The sequence below is a fragment of the Sus scrofa genome, chromosome 15 (genome assembly GCF_000003025.6).
Source record: "Sus scrofa isolate TJ Tabasco breed Duroc chromosome 15, Sscrofa11.1, whole genome shotgun sequence".
In the NCBI taxonomy this organism is placed as follows: Eukaryota; Metazoa; Chordata; class Mammalia; order Artiodactyla; family Suidae; genus Sus; species Sus scrofa.
Window position 1 is genome coordinate 17,616,861 of NC_010457.5, and position 23,682 is coordinate 17,640,542.

The following is a 23,682-nucleotide window of genomic DNA, read 5'->3' on the forward strand; positions in this document are numbered from 1 at the left end:
TTTTTCTTAAAGGGCCAGATAATAAATATTTTCATCTTGGCAAATAAACAAATTCAGTAAAGCTGCAGAATACAAAATTGGTACACAAATTATGAAGTGTCAGAAAGAGAAATCAAGAAAATAATACCATATATAATTGCATCAAAAAGAATAAAATACAGGAGTTCCCGTCATGGCTCAGTGGTTGACGAATCCGACTAGGAGCCATGAGGTTGCAGGTTCAATCCCTGACCTTGCTCAGTGGTTAAGGATCCGGCATTGCTGTGAGCCATGGTGTAGGTCACAGACACAGCTTGGATCTGGTGTTGCTGTGACTCTGGCGTAGGCTGGCAGCTACAGCTCCAATTAGACCCCTAGCCTGGGAACCTCCATATGCCAAGGGAGCAGCCCCCAAAAGAAAAAAGACCAAAAAAAAAAAAAAAAAAAATACTTAGGAATGAATTTAAGCAAGGAGGTAAAAGAATGGTATATTGAAAATGATGGAGTTCCTGTTGTGACGCAGTGGTTAACGAATCTGACTAGGAACCATGAGGTTGTGGGGTTGGTCCCTGCCCTTGCTCAGTGGATTAAGGATCCGGTGTTGCCGTGAGCTGTGGTGTAGGTTGCAGACGCGGCTCAGATCCCGAGTTGCTGTGGCTCTGGCATAGGCCTGTGGCTACAGCTCCGATTTGACCCCTAGCCTGGAAACCTCCATATGCCGCAGGAGCGGCCCAAGAATTAGCAAAAAGACAAAAAAAAAAAAAAAAAAGATAAGACATTAACGAAAGAAGTTGAGGATGACAAAAAGTGAAAGATATTTTGTGCTCATGGATTGGGAGAATATTGTTAAAATGTCCATACTACTTGAAGCAATCTACAGATTCAAGGCAATCTCTATCCAAATTTCAATGGCCTTTTCCATAGAAATAGAACAGAGTCCTAAAATCTGTAGGACTAGACTCCAATTAGCCAAAGCAATTTTGAGAAAGAACAAAGTTGGAGGTACTATGCTCTTTGATTTCAAATTATCTTACAAAGCTGTAAGAATTAAAACAGAATGGTATTGAATAAAAACAGATACAGATTAATAGAACAGAGGGTCCAGAAATAAATCCATTCATACATGGCAAATTAATTTATGACAAAAGAGCCAAGAATGTACAACTGGCAAAGCAGTTTCTTCAATAAATGGTGATGAGAAAATTGGACAGTCACATGCAAAAGGATGAAACTGGATCACTATCTTATATCATACACAAAACTTGGCTCAAAATGGATTAAAGACTCGATTGTAACAACTAAAATCATAAAATTCCTAGAAGAAAACACAGGTGGTAAGCTCCTTGACATTGGTCTTGGTAAGGATTTTTTTGAGTTTAACACCAACAGCAACAAAAGCAAAAGTCAACAAGTATGACTATATCAAGCTAAGAAGCCTGTGCTCAGCAAAGAAAATCATCAACAGAATGAAAAGGCAACCTAATGAATGAAATTAAAACTAAAGAACTCATACAACTCAACAGCAAAAACCTTAAACGACCTGATTAAAAATTGAAAAGATCTGAATAAACATCTTTCCAAAGAAGACATGGAGATAGTCAATAGGTACATCACTAATCATCAGGGAAATGCAAATCAAAACTGCCATGAGATATCACATCACACCTGCTACAACAGCTACTATCAAAAAGACTAGAAATAGCAACTGCTGGTGAGGCTGTGGGGAAGTTTATATAAAAGTAACAGCTTTTAATTTTCACATTTAGATTTCATCAGTTTACGTAAGAGTGAATGGACTTAATGTAATTACAAAACAAGTATGTGACTTAAACAGGTTTGGTAACAGATACACGACGATTGATGTGTATACAATTCAAACCATGGATACAGAAGTGCCTGGTCACTATGGCCTCAGATTTGGAGGGCTGTTGGTATCACCATGTATGACAAGGAAATGGCAGAGGGAGGTAGTTCAGGCCTTGAGAAGTGAAGGTGAGTCAAGAGGTCTTCTGATTTACTCTCGATTTTCCAGTATATCCTCAAGTCTCTGGAATACCCTGGAATCATCTGGGGAGGCAGAGGCTGAAAAGCTCTTAGTTCCCCCACTATCTGTATCAAAATCCCCAGAAGAGCTGTAATCCTCAGCACAGCCTCACCACATCCAGTTCTCTAGGGGTGGTACCTGCTTTTGCCCATTTCCTGGGTGATTCCACTGCATGGTACATTTGAAAATCACCCTTTAAAGACATCTGCCTGCCAGCCTTGGCTGCACATTGTTATCTCCTGGGGAGCTTGTATCAGGCAGACATGGAGATTCTGATCTAACTGGTCTAGGATGGAGGGGGCCCAGGCACTGGGATTTTCCACAGCTGTGCAAGTAACACAAAAAGCAGCTGCGGGGGCCGAGAAGCATCACCATACTCCAGAGCTAATATTACTGGTGGTGCCAGCTCATAATGATGTTTCTAAATTCCCCCTAACCCAAACTGACTTCACATAACCAGGGTTTATTAGGCAAATAATGGTTTTCATTAAAAACATATTCTAATGTGTTCCTATCATAAAAGACCTAGTTCATACTTAACTAGGGTCCAGGGAACAGCTAAAAATCAATTTCTAAAGAAGAGCAAATTGAAATGATAGAACAAACCTCTAAAGGCCAAGTTCACAAGGGCTGACTACAAGGTTTAAAGCAGCTAAGACATGCAATTGGAGCCTGGGCAGGATTTCTGAAAAAATGTTTGCATGCCTGAAATCAATCAATCCTTCTAGTTGTTTACCTGGGTACTTGGAAACAGAACCATTCTAGAAAATCATTATAAAGGCCAAAGACATGAATTCAAAATTGCTATGGTTTGAGAAGAATTCAAAACTCATTTCCATGAAAAAATGACACAGGCTTTATTATTCAGAAGGATTTTCCTGGAATTTGGGAAGGAGATAGGTGTACATTAAAAAAAAAAAAAAAAAAAAAAGTGGAGTTCCTATTGTGGTTCAGTAGTAACAAACTCGACTAGTATCCATGAGGATGAGGGTTTGATCCCTGGCCTTACTCAGTGGGTTGGGGATCTGGCATTGCCATGAGCTGTGGTGTAGGTAGCAGACACGGCTTGGATTCTACATTGCTGTAGCTATGGTGTAGGCCGGCAGCTACAGCTCCAATTCAGTCTCTAGCCCGGGAACTTCCATATGCCACAGGTGTCTACAAAGACAAAAAAAAAAAAAAAAAAAAAAAAAAAGTACCCTGTCTTCTCCAAAAAAAGCAATTTTCCTCATTGTCAGTTTCCTTACCTTATTTTATTACTGCTTACAGAACATACAATATAGTATGTTCTATATATTTACTTAGTGGTTTATGGTCTTCTTTTTCCTATTAGAATATAAGCCCCATGAAGGCAAGCTTATGACCTATTTACTCTTGCAGTATCAGACCTCAGAACAATGTCTGGCATACAGTACAGGTCTATTCTGAATGAATGAATGAATGAACAAAACAATGTTCTTGCCTTCTAGAAAATTAGAAATCGAATATAACTCATTTGGCTGGGGGTGGGGCAAAAACAAAACAGCTAAATTTGGCAACATCTAGCCACATCTATGGTGGTGAAAGCAACATGGACTTAAGACAAAAGAAATGGCTTCCATTCTGGCACTGCACCAACACCTACACCCTCCTCTCGTGTGATCTTGATGGCAAACCTACCAGGTAGTAGAGGAGGAAACTGAAGCTTGGAGATGGGTGGCTTACTGATGGTGACAGAGCTGGGAGGGGAGGTGGTGGGGGGAGCCCTCCCCTTCTTAACCATACTCCCCAAAGCACAAGCAAGGCCAAGGAGGGTTTCCCAGCATTTCAGCGACCTAAAGCTGGGCCCAGATACAGACAACTCTTTTCCTTAAAAGGCTAACTTAAGTGCAACCATAAATGCTGAGTACTGGTGTGATGTCCTAAGATAGTAAGTTACCATTTACTGAGCCATTACTATGTGCCAGCTACGCTACTGCAGATTTCTAGTTTATATCCTTCCATGATCCTGTGAGAGAAGTATTATTATCCCTGTTTAGCAGATGAAGTTTTAAAACCTTGGTGAGTAAAGTACCAGATGGGGGAGAGGGTGGACCCAAAGTGCTCTCGTAATCCCTTTCTTAGTGCTAAAAATCTCTTGAGTCTGAACGATGCCTTCCTGGACTTAGAGGAAGAGAAGCTGCCAGAAAGGCTTCCTTGAGCGCTTACTATGCAGCAGACCCCAAATGAACCACTTCTCGATCTTCCTCACCTCATCTCTGCAGCCCTGTGACCCAGGCACTGCTGCGGTCGATTATTTGGTTTTATAGATGAGAAAGCTGGGTTTATGGAGGTTTGAAGGTGCCTGGGGCCGGCCACAGGGCAAATGACGTAGTCAAGGCCAAGTCACAGCCCATGGCTAAGCCCTTCACTACAGGAACACAGCTCCAAGTTGCAAACCACTTTTTTTTTTTTTTTTTTGTCTTTTTATTATTTCTTGGGCCGCTTCCGCGGCATATGGAGGTTCCCAGGCTAGGGGTCGAATCGGAGCTGTAGCCCCCGGCCTACGCCAGAGCCACAGCAACGCGGGATCCGAGCCGCGTCTGCAACCTACACCACAGCTCACGGCAACGCCGGATCGTTAACCCACTGAGCAAGGGCAGGGACCGAACCCGCAACCTCATGGTTCCTAGTCGGATTCGTTAACCACTGCGCCACGAAGGGAACTCCCGCAAACCATTGTTTATCTTCTTTCCCTTTGACTGCAAAACGCTGGGGTTACCCTTGAGAGGGGCTGGAATCAATAGCATGCTCCCTGGTCCACCTCATCTGTATGTTCACATTTCATTGTTTAAAATATTATTTGGTTTTTCCCATGGCCAGGGCCTGGCTGGGCATGGGATTTCAAATATGAACAAGACCACTGGTGCCTGCCCTCAGGAAGCCCACAGGCCTGTCCCCAGGCACGCTAGTAAAAGGAGTCTCAACTCCACCAAAGGCAGCACTCACTCACCCACAGAACCCCTTCCCTGGGTTTCCAGGTGCCGGCAGACTGCCCCTGTCTGCTGATTTGCCTGCATGGAATTTAATTCTTTGAACTCCATCTCCAGCTGGAGTAGGGGAGTCCTTGAAAGTTACAGATGTTTCCTCCCAAGGACAAGAAACCACTTAGACTAAGACTTCTGTGTCTGCTTCTGCACTGTGACTCATCTGTCTTTGGGGTCATGGCCAGAATAATGCTTCCTTCTTATCTTATTCCTGAAAGGACAAAACTAGAAGAGGAACACTTGACGCTGAAGGCAGGTAACACCAGCAAGTCATCACAAGGTAATAAAACATTCAGAATTAATGCGTGTGTGTTTCTGCAAGGCCCTGAGCAAATATTTCTAAACCGTTTCATGAAACCCTTATTAATTCACCACAACACAAACCTACAAATAGAAAGTATCAAGAGAAGCATGGGAACAGGAGGGATGAGCCACAGAGAGAGGAAAAAGCAGAGAACAGAGGATAAAGAAAGAGAGGGAGAGGCAGACATCCAGAGGGGCTGAGGAGTTACCTCAATGGAGTTACCATTGAGAGGGGCTGGAATCAACAGCATGCTCCCTGGCCCACCTCATTCATATATTCCCATTTCATTGTTTAAAATATTATTTGGTTTTTCCCCAAAAATGAAAAAGCCAGGTGGATTCATGTGAGAGTGAGGACTCAGGAATCACCCAGTCCCATCACCCGCTGAGAGTCTGGGTGCCTCAACAATTTACGGGGTAATTATTCCACGCCAGGCGTGCTACTAAATGTTTTCTTGTCTAAAAATGACTTCAAGTAATTCAGGTGGCCTGTGATCTGTGTACTGTTACTGTCCCTATTTCACAGGTGGGACCACCGAGGCTTTGCTGAGCTCCGTATCAGGTAAAGGAGCACAGAGTGAGTAAGTGGCGGAGCCTGGAAATGAATCCGGATCTGCCTCTGAAGCCGTGCTCATTATGGCTTGGATCCTTCCTTTAAGGTTGCACAGACCATTCCACGTCTACGGTCAAATGGCCTCTTAAATCTGACTCTATTGATAAGTGTAAATAAGAGAGACGGACACTAATTTTAAAAGATGGAAATCTTATTACAGGCTCTGCTTCAGAGATGATGAGCTCTGAGCTCACATACTCTGTCCTGGCCACGTGGTCCCCATCTCCCCTCTCTGCAGAGATCGAGGACCTGGGTGCTACAGGAGCCACTGGAGGAAGAATGGGGAGGGGAGGGAGGTTGGGAGGGAGAGAGGAAGGGAGGAAGGGAAGGAAGGAAGGGAGAGAGCAAGAGAAAGGAAGGAGGGAAGGAACAAAAGAAAGAGGCAGGGAAGGAGGGAGGGAGGATGGAGGAAGGAGGGAGGAAGTCTCTGAACTGGACACATCATCTCTTTGGCAGGGGTTCACATTCCACATCTCCCAGACCCCGTTTCTTCCTGGTAAGTGCAGATAATGGTGCTGCTTTATAGAGCTGGTAGGGAGGTCCTACTGCCTGACATGCCTCACTGCAAGTACACTGGCCCCATCTGGAGGTCTAGTCTAACCTTAGCGGGCTTTGAGGACCTGGAATGAGCACTAATTGGTCTGGATCAACATGGCCTAACACAGCTCCACTCTATTTCCTGTAACTCAAAAAGTCGAGGAGACCTCTGGGGTTGTGTTGGGGACAAGCTGCAGGACCCTGAAGGGTAGCCCCTGGCTAATTCCCACTCTGCAGTCATGAAACTGCCCAGCAGCATGGACAGAGGGTGAAAATGCCGGGTCAAAGCCAGTGCTGTTGGCTTCCTAGGCCCCTTCCCTCCCACTACCACCACCACCCTGGCCCACCCTCTCTGCTCCACGTGCGCTGTGTGTTGTGACTTCAATTAAAGGAATCAAGCGGAGTACCCCCAACCCATACCTGGACCATCACTCATGTCTTACAGGTGCCGTCCTCACATCTTCAAAAGCCACTCAGGCTCATGGGAATACTCTTCCACCTTGTTTTTAACTTCATTTTAAAATTTCCCCCACTTTCTACTTGTCCAGGTCAGTATTTCTGCCTCTCTAACCTCCCTAGGGGCAGACATATCTTTGCAAGTCCTGATATGCAGGTAGGTTCCAAATAACTGGTTCTATAATGATTAAATATAATGAAAATGGACAGATTTCCTCTGGAGATGTCTTTAGATTTGGGACAGAAGTAAAGGATTTCACCCATGTAGTTCCCCTAGTTGTGCCTATGGGGTTTTAACTCTCCAAACAGAACCCTAGAGAACGTGTCTTGACCTTCACGCCATGCCATTGTGGGCATATTCAGGCTCCTGGGATTGGAGTGGATGGGCAGGAGAAGGAGGAAGAAGTTATGAAGAGAGGGGCTATAACTTGGGAGGCGCCCTAGTGTAGGGGCTGTGGTCTAGGCTCCTTCAATTCAAATCTGGATTCTGCCATTGCAGGGACGTTAATCTCTGCCTGCCTCAGTTGCTGACTTGAAAATGGGGTTAATAACAACACTGACGTGATAGAGTTACCGTGAGGATCATTGTCTGGCACAAAGTGCTCAAATATTAGCCATGATCATCACTACCCCCCAAGGAGCTAAAGCTAGTTAAAAATAGAATCAGGGAAGGGAGACGCAAAGTCCAGCCAGCTCTAAAAATTCCAACTGACCAGGAATAACTCCAGCTTTCCAAGAGTGCTGCTGTCCCTGAGGCAGGACCGGGGTGGGGGGTAGCGGGGGGATACCCAGTTCTCCTGGGCACAGACGGACGCCTTCAGTACTCAGGGCTGCACAGCCAGATTTTAGGAACATATGCTGCTTATACGATTTTTATTTAAGTATGAAGTTGTATATAGACACTAACTATGATCCGAGAAGCACACATATTACTACATTAAAAAATATCATCTCAGTTGGCTTATCCCAGTTTCTCAATGGTCAAAATATCTCTTCTTGAAGTAAAATGATGAATTTTGCTTCCAGAAACATCTAGATTATAAAAGATGCTCCCAATCTGTTTGTTTGTTTGTTTGTTTCTATAAAACCCACCAACAAGCTCTGTCCTTGCAGGGCATGTTTCAGAGTCTCAATGACATGGCTTTGCGCTGATGTAGAAGGTTATACAGGGTCAAGTCCACGGTTTCAGCATCCACCAAAAATTACTCCTTGAGGATTCCAGCATTCATGGGAGGCCATCTAAGTGCCAGTTCACACAGCCACCTCAGACACCTGGTCCCTGTGGCAGTGTAAACAAACAGCACCAGGAAGAGGTCAGACTTCCTACAACCGGCCCCCCACACTCAACTGGTTTATTTGACTACCATTCTCAGATTTATAACCCGAGTTGCTTGTATACTCATTTTAAAACAATACTTCTATGTGGCTTCCCCCCCCCCCAAGAAGCAGCCAGAAATACACACTGAATTTCCTTCTACTGCCATGATTTGCCTGCTTTGCTGCCCTTCTAAACAAAGGATAACATAGGGACCATAGGAAACTCATGTAAAGGCATCTTCTTTTAGACATGTCTTGGCCCCTTTCTGGCAAGACCAACCTGGGATAAACTTCACTCTCCTAGGACACAGCCAGGCAGTCTCAGGGATCTGCATTCCTGACCCAGACAAGATATCCAAATTCCCCTCCTCCAGGAAGCCCTCCTGGAGGTGGGATGGTGGCCATGTCCTGGACAGTCTCACCAAGCCTCTCAGGTCCCCAGGGACTACACAACTTCAGTGGGCTGAAAGCGGCAGGCAGGTGTGTGGGACCACTACCCAGCTCAACCTCCCACAACGCCGCCTTTAAGAGCGTGGCCATGTCCTCCCAGCCCAGGCAGCTTCAGCCTGGCATGGCTGAGTGCAGGTGTGTCCCCTCCAGCTGTGACTGGGCTTTTGGAAGAACTTGTACGATGCTTAGAATTCTCCTCCTCAACAATTTTCCCATAAGCTGTACTTCAGTCACGTTCTATTTGGGGGAAACATAATCAGTGTGACACCCCAGTTGTTCTTATAAATCTGCGCCTCCTCACATTCAGAAAGGCACGCCTTTCGGACTGTTAGAAATTCCCAGGCATTATGTCTCTCTCTCCCATCAAGAGCGATCTTAACCCTTTCTTAGCTTGAAAGGAACAGTTGCGGTATTTTTCTAAGTTCTCTCAACACGGTGCCGGTCAGCATGTGGGTCACTGGTCCTCCCTGGGGTGCGGCTTCCTCTTCCATAGAACACGGATTCCACACGCTTGGAATCGTTCCTTGGCTTCTGCCCACAGACAGCGGCTGCTCTTCCCTCTGCTCCCAAATAGCAACTTCTTTTCCCATCCCTAAACACCATTGTTCCCACATTGGTTGCCAAACTGTTAGGGCTGGAGTAATAGTAAAAAGCCTCGAGGCAAATTACAACCACAGCAGCTGTGTTTACTAAGAGCTACAAATGAACTCATCCCAGTGTTATTAGAACGGGCAGGCAGTGACTTGGAACCTTCCAGAAGCACCCCACCCTCGGGATGATGGCTGGCTGCCTCAGCCTCCTGCTACCCAGGCCTGGCTTTTGGAGGAGACCCTCTGCTGAGCACCAGGGCCTCTTTTCACCCACCATATTTTGATGTTTTTTTCCTTCCCAGCTGCAGTAATTTCCCTCAGCTGTTTATGCTCCAAGAAGGCTGCCAGTCACTGACAGAGTAGACAACTAGTTGGTGGGTCTCCTGAAGGGCACCAAGAAAACTACTCTCCATCCCTGAGGCCCTCAAATGCCTCCCCAACCACCTGCGACAAGGCCTGAAATTCCACCATTCATCATTCACACCTTTGGACCAGCCGTGACCTCTCTCAAGTATACATGTTGAAGTGCAAGGAATGGCATCGAGAGGACAATCACTCATCCCAAATTTAATGTGGGTTAGTCTCTTCTAAAGGTCTCTAAGACTTTGTTTGATCACCTGTAAAACTGACACATGCCTCAGGAGGCTAAGGGGAAGTGCTCTGTAACTTCTCAAGTTCTTACAAATTCTTATTGGAATGACTGGATCATCTTGCGAGAGCCTTCAATGGAACCACAATCAGCTGGCTGCACCCTCACAAGGATTAACTTGGGAGGCTTGCTACTGTCGTGGAAAAGAATGCTGGTCCTCAGAGGACAGACCTGGGGCTGGGAGCACAGGATGCAGCCAAGAAAAATAAGAGCATCCTTCCCTGTCTTCTACAGCACGGGGTGGTTCTTGGCTACTTGGTAGCCATCAACCACGCAGGGAAAGGAAACGATTAGGGTTTTACTGGTCTAGGAAAAATTTGCCTACCTAGTATGATTTCCCAAACTTGCCTGTTTAAAAAGAATCACCTGGAGCAACATACAATTCCCAGGTCCCTTCACTGGAGGTGCTGATAGATGGGCTGAAGAGGGTCCCTCTCATCTGGATGCTTAACAAATCCCCAGGTGGAACCCCAGGTGGAACTTACGATCAGGCAAGTTTGTTTAACACTGACCTAGATTCTAAGCACCAACTTAAGCTTTCCTGAGTTTCCTTGGAACATAGGCTGGAAATCATTTTGACTCCAAATCCCATAAATCAATGCTATCCCAGAGGACACAGACCTACAAGAGAGCTTCTGCTTGGAACTGCAGCCCTGAGAGGCTCTGTCAGTTGGGTTCTAAGGAGAGGTTTTCACTCCCAGGTGGGAAGGAGTCTGAAGACTTCATTACATTTTACATGAACAGTAAGCTGACAGGCTAAAAGTCCCAAATGCAGAGTCGACGGCCATGCAGTCTTCCCAGCTGCCCCAAGCTCCAAGCCAAAGAGGAAATTGTTTCAGCCATCAGACAACTTGGCAGAAGCAGCTCTGGCAGCGTGTATTAGGGCTGGGCTTTGACAAGAACAAAAACTCAAAGTCTCATAGACAGATTTCAAGAACCTGGGTTTCCTGCTGGAGCTGCAGGTTGAACACAGCCTTCATCTTCCTCCCCAAACCTCCTTTATGCCTCCAAACCTGACAGGCTTCCACACAGGCCACTCAGAGGATGCTTTGGCCTGGATAAAAAACATGGAATTCATTCTTCTATTCAATGTCTTCTCTCAGTTCACCCTCTTCAGAGGAAACCTACTCTTTGACAGCAAGAGACAGAAATGGTGGCTTCTCTCTAGGCCTCCCTTGTGCAAGGTCGCAAGCTCAAATACCTCTGGGGGTTGAGCAGGTCATGGAGGCTAGAAATGGCCCCGGAAGGACTGATGTTCCTGAACACCCCCTAATCCATACATGTGGGCTGCCACTACTCAGCTCAGACACTCTTTGGCATGTGAGGAACGTGAGTCCAGTTTGCCACTCCACCTACATTTTCAATAGAAACTGAGGTTCCTGGCTTTTCCGATGAATCTTCCCAAATGGCCAATTAAAAAAATACTGCATGTAAATCAATGAAGTTAGAACACACTCTCACACCATGCACAAAAATAAACTCAAAATGGCTTAAAGACTATAAGACATTATATCATAAAACTCCTAGAAGAGATCATAGGCAAAACATTCTCTGACATAAATTGTACCACTGTTTTCTCATTTCAGTCTCGCAAGGCAATAGAAATAAAAGCAGAAATAAATCAATGAGACCTGGAGTTCCTGTCATGCCTTGGTGGTAACAAACCTGACTAATATCCAGGAGGACAAAGGTTTGATCCCTTGCCTTTCTCAGTGGGTTAAGGATCCAGCATTGCAGTGAACCGTGGCATGGGTCACAGACAAGGCTTGGATATGGCACAGCTGTGGTTGTGGTGTAGGCCGGGAGCTGCAGCTCAGATTCAACCTCTAGCCTGGGAACTTCTATATGCCACAGGTATGACCCTAAAAAGATTTTTAAAAATAATAATAATAAAAAAAACAAATCAGTGGGGCTGATCAAACTTACAAGCTTTTGCACAGCAAAGGAAATCATAAATAAATGAAAAGACAACATATGGAATGGCAGAAAATATTTACAAATAATGTGACCAATAAGGGCTTAATTTCCAACATACACAGTCATATAATTCAACAACAAAAGAACAAACAAGATTTGAGAAAAATGGGCAGAAGACCTAAACAGACTTTTCTCCAAAGATGACATTTAGATGGCCAAGAGGCACATAAAAAGAAATGAAAATCAAAACTACGGTGAAGTACCACCTCATACGAGTCAGAATGACCATCTTTAAAAAGGCTACAGGAGGAGACTGGACAAGGTGATGGAGTAGAAAGACTTAAGCTCATCTCCTCTAATGGAAACACCAAAATTTCAACTACCCACTGAACAGCCATCAATAAAATAGACTGGAAATTACCAAAAAAGATATCTTACACCCAGAGACAAAGAAGCCACATTGAGAGAGTACGTGTTGACCCTTGGTCTGCTCTACAAGCTCAGCATTGAGACGGAGACAAAAGCAGCAAGCAGTCTTCGGTCTAGACAAGTAAACCCAACGTGCAAGAATGCCAAGTTCTTTCACCATACTGAGGCTATGAGAACTTCCACGTTTCCTGACTGGTATGCAGTTCACTATGGTGGCACAGGTGACAGCAGTGGGGTGCTGGGTACCACCCACCACTTCCCAGAGGACAAATGTGTCTATGATGCCCAGGATCATAGCAGGTTTCCAATGAAATAATGTCATTTGCAGCAACATGGATGCAACTAGAGATTATCATATTAAGTGAAATAAGTCAGAAAGAGAGAGACAAATACCATATGATATCACTTACATGTGGAGTCTATAACCTGGCACAAATAAATTTATCTACAAAACAGAGACTCACAAAGAGAACAGGCTTGTGGTTGCCCAGGGGGAGAAGGGGTGAGGGAGGGATGGGCTGGGAGTTTGGGGTTAGCAGATGCAAACTATTATACACAGGATGGATAAACAACAAAGTCCTACGGTATAGCACAAGAAGTTATATTCAATATCCTGTGATAAACTGTAATGGAAAATAATATGAAAAAGTGTATGTGTGACTGAGTCACTTCACCGTACTGCAGAAATTTAACACAACTTTGTAAATCAACTATCCTTGAATTTAAATATAAACAAGTTGATGTTCTCTGTAAGTAAACTTGTCTATTTGAGTTTATGTCTTTCACCAACAAGACAACTACATCCCTGGTCAATAGTTTAACTGCAGTCTCATGGGTGATCTTGAGTCAGGGGCAGCAGACTAAGCTGTGTTTGGACTGTTGATCATAGAAACAGAGAGAAGAAATGATTATTGTTTTAAGCTGCTAAATTCTGGGGTAATTTCTCACTCGGCCATAAATAACCAATACAACCCCCCCAACACACATATTGTGCCAGCTAAACAAAAACATCAGTGGGGGCTTTTCCTCCTTGGAGTGCCCTCTCCTGTCTCCCTCCCTCCTACCCCTTCCCACCCACCTGCTACATACTCATTCTCTCTGGCTGCCAGGGAAACTCAAGCAGCCCAAGGTCCCCTGGCACTGATGACACCTCCTCCAAAACACTGCCAATGTCCCTTCAGCCAACAGCAGTGGGGGTTAATGGCTTCTTAGGTGGCCCGCCCCATCTTTGGATGGCCCTGACGGCTGTTAATGCTTGAAAGCAAGTTCAGCAGCAGCCTGTGTCCTTTAGCGGGTCCTCCAGGACCCATGAGATGTCTCATTCGTCAGGCACCCCTTTGGAGTCCTCGCAGCCCACCTGCAGCCTTGATCAAGCTGGTTGTCTCCTGGCCAGACCTGCCCGTTTCTTCCTAAGACCCAGTCTTCCTAAGGCACATTGTATTCCTTCCAATCAAAAGGCTTGCATTCGCCTCGAGGATAATGATAACAGCAAAAAAGAACAGACATTAATGAATACCAGGCAGTGTTTTCAGAGCTCTATATTTATTAACTCACTGGTCTTCTAAGAACCCTAAAGTAGGTGCTATAATTACCACCCATTTTACAGATGAGAGAGCGGCACAGGAAGCCTGAGGCCCTGGCCTGCGATCACACAGCTAGTCAGGGCCGAGCCAGGGAGGAGCCCCACCAGTCCAGCCTCTTAGTCTCCCAGAGGAAGGACGTTCCCTCCATACCCCGGTGAACACCAGGTGCTCGAAAACGGATGGGAACCAGCCATCCTTCATTCTTCTCCACTGAAGGTCCACGACCCACTCCGGGCAGCTCCAGGCACTGCTCACAGAAGCCGACTGTCAGTGACTCTCTGAAATCTTTTTTACATGCACAGATGCTAAGCCCCAGCAACCCCGTCCTTTCCCCAGGAAGTTGTTTTATGGACTCTGTGCCTGGCCCAGCCCACTTCTCATCTGGCTGCCCTTTTTCTGACAGCCCATAAAATTGTCCTGGAGGCCATCTTCCCTGTGCTATTGCTCTCAAAAGAATTAGAGGAGGCCACGAAGGAGTTGAGATGATAGAATGCTGGAACTCTGGGGAATAAGACAAAAGAACATTCAGGCCTTTGCCTCATTTTACAGATAAGGCAAGTGAGACCCCACGGGCAAATGAATTCCAAGGATGAGCAGCCAGTGATCCCTGAAGCTGAAATTAGAATCTGGGCATCTGATCCCCATCCAGGGCTCCTCTGACTGCTCCAGACAGTCTCCAATCAACATTCTGGGCTTATATGGAAGGATAACAAGGAGAATGTGCTCTTCTGCCAGTTGACCTGAAAACTCAATGAGTTTAAGATGGTGGGAAAAAGCTGCTGAAACGGAGGACAGACCTCTAGGATGATGGGGGAGCAGGGTTCGGGGGGGAAGCCCTGGAAAAGCCACCCAGGTCTCTCTGAGCTCCAAGTTCAGCAGTCATCCCTGTGCCTGTTTGCTCCTCACACTCTGATGGGCTGAGGACAGATGCCACATGGGGTCAGGTATGGTCAGCACACAGCCAGTGCTATTTTCGAAAAGTCCTTAGGTCTCTTGGACTGTAGCCCTTAAGATCTTAAAAGCCAATGATTCATGCCTCATGTTTCTCTTTGCATTTGGCTTCTCTTCTCAGTCCCCCCACCCCATCGCTCCAAGCTTGCACTTGAATGTGTTAGGTGCTGAGCCATCAAAAAAGCTTGGCCAGCAGCTGCCCTGGACCATAGAAGACCCCTTCAGGAAAAGTGATACGCTCCTTGCCTCTGGCAAGTGTAGCCTCACAGGGATTGTGACAAGGTCTTTTATTTTTTATTTTTTGGTTGTGCCCAGTTCCTGGGCAAGGGATGGAACCCATGCCATGGCAATAACCAGAGTCACAGCAGTGACAAAGCCAGGTCCTTAAGCCACTGAGCCACCAGGGAACTCCATGATGAGGTCTTTTCTGATTGACTTCCCCCCCACCCCCGAAGGGAATAAAGTGGGGGAGACACAGGGATTTTTCTGGATGTTCTTTTAGTTGGAATCAAAACCAAGAGCTGCAATCACAATAAGTTTTCCAGAAAATTTTCAACAAAACTGGAAGTTCCCATTGTGGCTCAATGGGTTATGAACCCGAGTAGTATTCATGAGGATGCAGGTTCCATCCCTGGCCTCACTCAGTAAATTAAGGATCCAGCATTGCTGTAAGCTGTGATGTAGGCTGCAGACATGGTTCGGATCTGATGTTGCTATGGCTATGGTGTAGGCCAGCAGCTACAGTTCCGATTAGACCCCTAGCCTGGGAACTTCCACATGCTGCAGGTACGGCCCTGAAAAGCATTAAAAAAAAAAAAAAAAACTAATTCCAATTTCACTATTTCAAAACGTATAGGCCTGGAGTTCCCATCGTGGCGCAGTGGTTAACGAATCCGACTAGGAACCATGAGGTTGCGGGTTCGATCCCTGCCCTTGCTCAGTGGGTCAAGGTTCCGGCATTGCCGTGAGCTGTGGTGTAGGTTGCAGACGCGGCTCGGATCCTGTGTTGCTATGGCTGTAGTGTAGGCTGGCAGCTACAGCTCCGATTCGACCCTAGCCCGGGAACCTCCATATGCCGCAGGAGCGGCCCAAGACATGGCAAAGAGACAAAAAAAAAAAAAAAACCCAAAAAACATATAGGCCAATTTGATTTAAGGTAGCTTTAAATGTATCTGGTTTCTTTCTTCCTGATCTGGGAAGAAAATTTTGGCCAAGTATTTAGACAAAAAAGGATGACAAGATTTAACCTACTTCCAAAAACGTGGTCAAGGACTTCAGTACATCTTTTAATGACAAAGGTCTTCGGCAATTCATTAAAACATTATACTAAAAGTAGTTATTTCTATTACAAAATAAAACAGCATTTCTCCATATCATTCCCATTTCCAATTTTGTGTTAATTTAAACTAAGCCCAAGTCAATCAGTGAGCTAGATAACGGTATCTTATTTAGAATGGGATTCTATCCCAGACTCATAGGTCACCTAGTCTAGAGACTTTCAAGATTATTTTTTATTGAACTCTTTAAAGCAAATGAACTCTTTCTCCCAGTCAATTTTACTAGAAATCCGCATCTATACCACAGATAAACCAGAGCTGTTGCAGCAAGTGGGGCCCCTTTATTTTGCATAGGAGCTGGTCCCCAGGGCTCCAAAGAACATAAGTAATTATTTTTTTTTGTCTTTTTGTCTTTTGTTGTTGTTGTTGTTGTTGTTGCTATTTCTTGGGCCGCTCCCGCGGCATATGGAGGTTCCCAGGCTAGGGGTTGAATCGGAGCTGTAGCCACTGGCCTACGCCAGAGCCACAGCAACGAGGGATCCAAGCCGTGTCTGCAACCTACACCACAGCTCACGGCAACGCCAGATCCTTAACCCACTGAGCAAGGGCAGGGGCCGAACCCGCAACCTCATGATTCCTAGTCGGATTCGTTAACCACTGCGCCACGACGGGAACTCCCATAAGTAATTATTGATCTCATTCAGGGCTTAGCAAACTTTTTCTGTAAACAAAAACCAAATACTGTAGACTGTGTGAACACATAAGGGCTCTGTCACATATTTGTTTTTATGTATTTATTGTATACAATGTATTAGATTGTATATAATTTTCAAAATGCAAAAGCTACTTTAAGCTTGCAGGTCATAGGCCCACAGGTGTTTGCCCCCTTTGATTTATTTTAGTTTTTAACAGCCTTGTTTATTATAACTGGCATATAATAAAGTGCATGCATTTAAAGTGTACAATTTTATAAGTGTTGACACATGGATATCGTGACTCCATCAGCACCATGAAGACGGCAGATATACCCATCTCTCTTTCTCAGTTACCCCTCCCCAGGCAACCACCCATCTGCTTTCTGTCACCATGGAATAGTCTGCATTTTCTGGAGTTTTATGTACATAGCCTCATACAGTCTAGACCCTTTTTAATGTCTGGTTCAACCACCCCGTGTAATTATTTGAGGTCTGCCATGTTGCCATGCGTGTCAATAATTCACTCCTTTTTACCAATTCCTTCTTCACTCATAAGGGAAGAAAATAAAACTGGAGGCGCCACTCAAAATCCCACCAATGACAGCAGAGCAGGCCCAGAGACAGGCCCTATTCTCTTCCCGGGATCTCTCCCTGCTAAATTTCACCAGTGGTTTGGAAAAACTTGATACCTCTCTGTGGTCTGCAGAATCTGCACAGGTACAGCTCCACTCCTCTTGCTTCAAATCCTTCCTTCCAGTGTCCCCCAGACCAGAGCATAGGGCAGTGCCCAAAGCAGAATGCATTCCAAGAGTTCTCATCATGGTTCAGTGGAAATGAATCTGACTAGCATCCATGAGGACGCAGGTTTGATTCCTGGCCCTGCTCAGTGGGTTAAGGATCTGGCGTTGCCATGGGTTATGGCGTAGGTTGTAGGCACAGTTCGGATCTGGCATTGCTGTGGCTGTGGCACAGGCCAGCGGCTGCTCCAATTTGACCCCTAACCTGGGAATCTCCATAAGCTGTGGGCCCAGCCCTGAAAAGACCAAAAAAAAAAAAAAAAAAAAAAAAAAAAAAAAAAAAAAAAAAAAGGCATTCCAACTCATACCCCAAGTTCTGCAGGTAAATCAGTGTCAAAAGAAATCAAGAGGGAGTTCCCACTGGGGTGCAGTGGAAATGAACTGGACTTGGGGTTCGATGAGGACTTGGGTTCGATCCCTGACCTCGCTCAGTGGGTTAAGGATCCAGCGTTGCCTTGAACTGTGGTATAGATCACAGACTTGGTTTGGATCCCACGTTGCTACGGCTGCGGCCAGCAGCTGTAGCTCCAATTTGACCCCGAGCCTGGGAACTTCCTTTTTGTGGCTGATGCGGCCCCAAAGAGTGAAAAAGAAAAAGAAAAAGAAAAAGAAATCAAAAGGAGATTGAGCCATTCATCCTGTAGTTACTACACACCTACTATGTGCCAGGCACTGTGCTAGATAGAACTGTGCCGTGATGATTCCTGTCCTCAAATTGATTCATATTTTAGCAAGAGACTGACAGAAAAAGAGAAATACTTAATTAAAAAATGAGTAAAGTTACATAAAAGGAAGTTAGAGGATGCTGTGATAGAGATGGGAAGAGGGCACACAAGTGGGACAGAGTAACCTTAGGAGGTGGGGCTGGGGTGATCCAGGGCAGGAAGTCTGGGTTATAGAGGATGAGCCCCGGATGGAGGGAAGGGGGTCTTGGAATCTGTGCAGCCAGCGCCAGGGGAGAAGCAGGACGAGGTGAGCCCAGGGCACTTGTGATTTACTCAGAGAGCCTGCCCAACCACTGAGCACTGGATTTCACTGGAAATGCAATGTGCTCCAAGTTTACCATGAAGCCATTGCAGCGATCTTAGAAAAGAAAGAGCACAATCCAATTTACATTTTTAAAAAGATCACAGTGGCTGCTGCTGTTTGGAGAATGGATTAAAAAAGGGCAGGAAGTAAGAACAGAGAAGGGAAAGGTGGTATCACATTTCTGTTTGTAATCATATGCATATGTATCTTATATTACACATTTCATTTTTAGAAATGGTTTTTCTTCTCGCTCATTTGCATATCTGTACTTTTTGGATGACTATTATACAGACACATAAAAGATTATTATTGACTAAATGCAATATAATGTCTTTTCTACTGCACTGCCTTGTATACCAGGAAATGCCTCAGAAACAGAATTTCAACTCACAGTTGATTTACCAGAAACTTGAATAAGAGGTAAACATCATATGTGAAAAGCACCAGAGTAAGGTAAACATTTTTACTGGAAAAAAAAAAGATAGTTCTGGATATATTTGTTTGGAAATTTCATTGTTTAATAGTTGAAATCTGATAATAAAACTATATTACAAGTGAAAAAAAAATCGTTCTGCTCTGGGGCCTGTGGATGTGGCACTACAAGTCATTTTAGCGCTGCTTTAAAACCACACAGTCTTTCACAGAGAATAGACTTGTGGTTGCCAAGAGTCAGGGAGGGGTGGATTGGGAGTTTGGGATTAGCAGATGGAAACCATTATACATAGGATGGATAAATAACAAAGTCCTATTGTATAGCATAGGGAACTATATTCCTGTAATAAACCATAATGGAAAAAAATATGAAAAAGAGTATATATGTGTATATACATATTTATGAATTCATATATATATGAATCATTTTTCTGTACACCAGAAACTAACACAACATTGAACACTGTAAATCTACTATACTTAAAGAAAAAATAAACTAAAAAAAACCCCAAAACATACAGTCCTCATCATTGAGATAAAAAAGGAGCTTCCTGCATTCAGGTGAGACTGGCTGACTGTTTGCTGACAGGTGGGCTAGGGCTGGGGCAAGCCAGAAACAACGGATGTGCTCACATCAGGCCTGTTTACTCTTTGCAGAACTGGCTGCTAGGCTGCTGCCAACTTCCTCATCTGTGTGGTGAGCACCCAGGAAGCAATGTTTTACCTGTCACGCCAACATTTTCCCAGGGCTCCTGCAGTGCACCTAAGTCACACATGTAGACCATGTTTCCTGACCTCTGAACCCTGCTCTCAACATGGACTCACCCTGCAGGGCGGGGGCAGAGGAACAGAGGAATAAGGGGCGGCAGGGAGGCAAGTTTCCAAGAGGGGAGGCCAAAACCCTGATCCTGGTTGTGGATTTGTCATGCCATGGGCAGGAGAGGAAGACCTTGGTCAAGTCCCACCATCTCCTCGAGCTAATTTCTCCTCCAGAACCCAGGATGGTGAAGGAGGTAACAGGTGCCCTCACTTCCTCAGCAGGACTCACCAGGCTCTTTGCTAAATGATGGCTGCGAAAGGCTCAGGGGATTGTAAACACTGCACCACTCTAAGGCCCTCTTCTCATCGTGTCTTAATTAGTGAGTAGGCAATAGCCTTTGCTGAATGCCTCCTCTTGAGAGATGCCAGGCTCCGGGCAGGGGCCTTTGTCTTTGCAGTAACAGAGGTTTTAGGAAAGTCACACTTCACGTTCCATCTACTGCTTATCCATCAGCCTCAAGCATACAGAACACAAGCAAGGACTCCAAAATAACCCAAAAAGACCTCTGACGAGATCGATGCCAGGAACTGTTGTCCCCAAATGTGTCCTCCAAGAGAGACTGGTTTACATGGGACATAGTGTAGTTCAGGGGCCAGCAAACTTTTTCTATAAAGAGCCAGAAAATACATTATTTTAGGCTTTGCTGGTCATACAGTATCTATCACAACCATACAACTCTGCCATTTTAGTGCAAAAGCCTTCACAGACAATGAGCTGGTTCCATAGGTCCCACTATGTCCCAGTAAAAACTTTACTGACAAAACCAGATTTGGCCCAGGGGCCAGAGTTTGCCAATTGCTGACACAGTGTAAAAGTCAGAATCCAAATATTTTTGAGCAGGCTTGTATTTGCCAATTCCCCATAGGCTCTATCCTGCAACTCCCCCCACCCTACCATCTCACATCCCCACCAATTCTCACTGTTTCCTATCTGACCTCAATCATGATAATCAAAGCAGCAACATTTATTTAGACTTCCTCTGTACCGGGCCCATTTCTAAGCACTTTACAAGTCTTATCCCATTTAATCACTACAGAAACCCCATTATCATCATCTGCAGGAAAAATGAGGCCAAGTGAGGTTAAACAACTTGCTCAAGATCAGGCAGAGCTGGCAGAGGTGGATGTGAGGCCAGCTATCGGGCTCCATATTCTTGACCATTATGCCCTACTGCCCAGCAGGCACCAACTATACAAACCAGGACAGCAGATGCCCAGGAAGACACAAGGCCTCCCACCTCCTCCCAGCGTCCACTACTGACCACAGGTTTGTCCACTGGAAGGGGCCAGGCACCAGAGACTAGCAGTGGCAATGCTTGCAAATGTTCTTAGTGGGACACGAGATGTGAGGGGTGGGGTGGTGACAGGAATCAGTGCTCTCCGTGGTAAAAACTAACATGAGAGCTGGCAGTCTGACAGGAGGAGCAGGAAGGCCCCTCCAGAGCGCCCCAAATCCTCACACCTCTTGTCACCCCTCCTCCCTGGGGTTCTGCTCCATCAGCCTCTCCACTGCACCCTCCCCCTTTCCAACTTGGTCCTGCTTCCTCATCACTGGCCTCCTGGATGGCTTCTGTCACGGCCTCAACCTAGCTCTGGACAGATCCACTTGATTTCTGTCCCACAACTTCAATGCCAAGTGAAGAGTCCCACTGACTCAGTTTGGATTTCTGAGCCAAAATCACGGTGGTTGATCACCAATGAGCTGTTCTTCCCTGGGCCATAGGACAACCCCTGGGCTAATCAGACAAGGGTGGAAGGGTCATGGGGTGGCATTCCTCAGTCACATGCCTCGGCAGGTGGGGTGATCTCTCAAAGGGGGGGGGATGAGGGTTACGTGGGGCACGAGTGACAGTGCAGCAGGTATCTTCAGAATTTCAGTGAGTCCTAGAATCTGAGGGAGGAGGTCCTGAGTCATCTGGTCCAAACCTGTGCCCACCCAACATGCCCCCCCGCTACAACCCTAGGCCTCCTGGGAAGGAGGTGGGGAAGGAGACAATAGGGTTAGGGCAGAAAAAAAAATACCCCAACCTTCCTGCCACCTAAAGCTTGGACACACAGAGTTCATGCCGTGTTACAGTAGAAACAAATCTGACTAGTATCCATGAGGATAAGGGTTCAATCCCTGGCCTCGCTCAGTGGGTCAGGGATCCAGCGTGCTGTGACCTATGGTATAGGTCGAAGACTCGGCTTGGATCCTGCGTTGCTGTGGTGTAGGCTGGTAGCTATGGGTCCAATTCAACCCCTAGCCTGGGAACCTCCATATGCTGCGGGTGCAGCCCTAAAAAGCCAAAAAAAAAAAAAAAAAAAAAAAAAAAAAGCTCTGTACATGTGACTGTGATAACACGGTCCTTAAAGGGTGCATCTGATTTCTATGCACACCTACTAGGCGCTATGGAATGGGGAAGTTTCAGAAAAAGAAACTAAATTCTCATACACTGTGCTATGTTCAAAGCCTGAGATGATGTCCTGACTTTATGTGAAAATTTTACAGTATTTTTCATCATTTGGGGTCTTTTCTCATCAAAGAATGCTGGAAAGTAATGTATTAAAATGTATACAACACCCCGGATATTTGGTATTCAGAGAAATTCTAATGTAGACACACAGCTACTCAGCCTTTTCGAACACTTGGGTGACACACAGCACATGGAATATCAGGTCACCTATTTTTCTAATGTTTATATTTAGAAAGAGTCATGTCAAATTCCAAATCACATCCCAAATCACTTGGGCCAAGACGGTTAATACTTTTGGAATTCTGACTAACAGCAAGGAAATCATCCCTTTACTGGCAGTTATGACTTTGCCCCCAAAAAAGGTGACCAAAAGTTTTCAGAATGAATTTATTGTTTTGTTTTTCTAGGGAAATTCAGGAAGTTGCCGGGAACACCTAGGAGGAAGCCGCACTTGTTTGCAGAACAGAAATGTGTACCTTCAAGGACAAGTCCACATGGCCATGCAAACTACCTTTTTTGTTTGTTTTTTTGAGCAGGTGCAGGGGGAAGAAGGGAGTTATATGCTTTTTAAGAGGCCACATCTTGCTAAAACCAGTGCCATGATCCTTTCATTTACAACAGAGCTGAGAATGAGAACATTCAATGTCCCCTTTATAACCCAAGTTCACCAGACTGTCAGCTGAAAAATGCTCTGTTCATACAGGGCCGGTTTCGACACAAAGGAAGCAAAGATGTATAAATTCACGAGAACATCTTAGATAATGATTTATAATCTCAACTGATTTCCTTTTACACAAGAGGAGAAAATGTGGAATAATATATAAGGAAATGAATCTTACTTGACCAGCCCTAGTTTCTTAACCTCGGCACTACTGATACTTTGTGCCAGATACGTCTTTGTTGTAGGGTTGTGCCATGCACTTTGGATGTCTAGCTGCATCCCTAACCCTCACCTGCTCACCTCAGATGTCAGGGGAATCTCCCTTCAGTCATGACAACCAAAATTGTCCCCAGACATTGCCAGATGTCCCCTGGGGGGAGGGGAGGTGTCAAACTGTCCCCAGTGGAAAAGCACCGTACTAAACTAAGACAGACTTCTAGCTGTTACAGCCAAGATAGTTATCTGGAAATAAACCAGCTTTCCTGGAAAGAAGCTGATGTGTTATCCCTTCTACATAGTTAGCATTTCAGAACTGAAAAAAGGGTAGCAATGCTTTCCCTTTTCTGAACACAAGGTCAGACAACCAGGAGCAGGGAATTCTTCCCTGTACCTTGTGTGTGCTCCCCCAGCAGTCAGATTTTCTAACTTCCTCAGTAAGGGAGACATGGTAACAGGAAACTACAGTTTCCGCTC

General features: G+C 45.3%; 1 protein-coding gene across 6 annotated transcripts in view; it reads right to left on the bottom strand.

Moving 5' to 3' along the window:
• MGAT5 (mannosyl (alpha-1,6-)-glycoprotein beta-1,6-N-acetyl-glucosaminyltransferase) overlaps positions 1–23,682 on the bottom strand; it is a 374,468-nt gene that overhangs the window by 72,055 nt on the left and 278,731 nt on the right. The window lies entirely within an intron of this gene.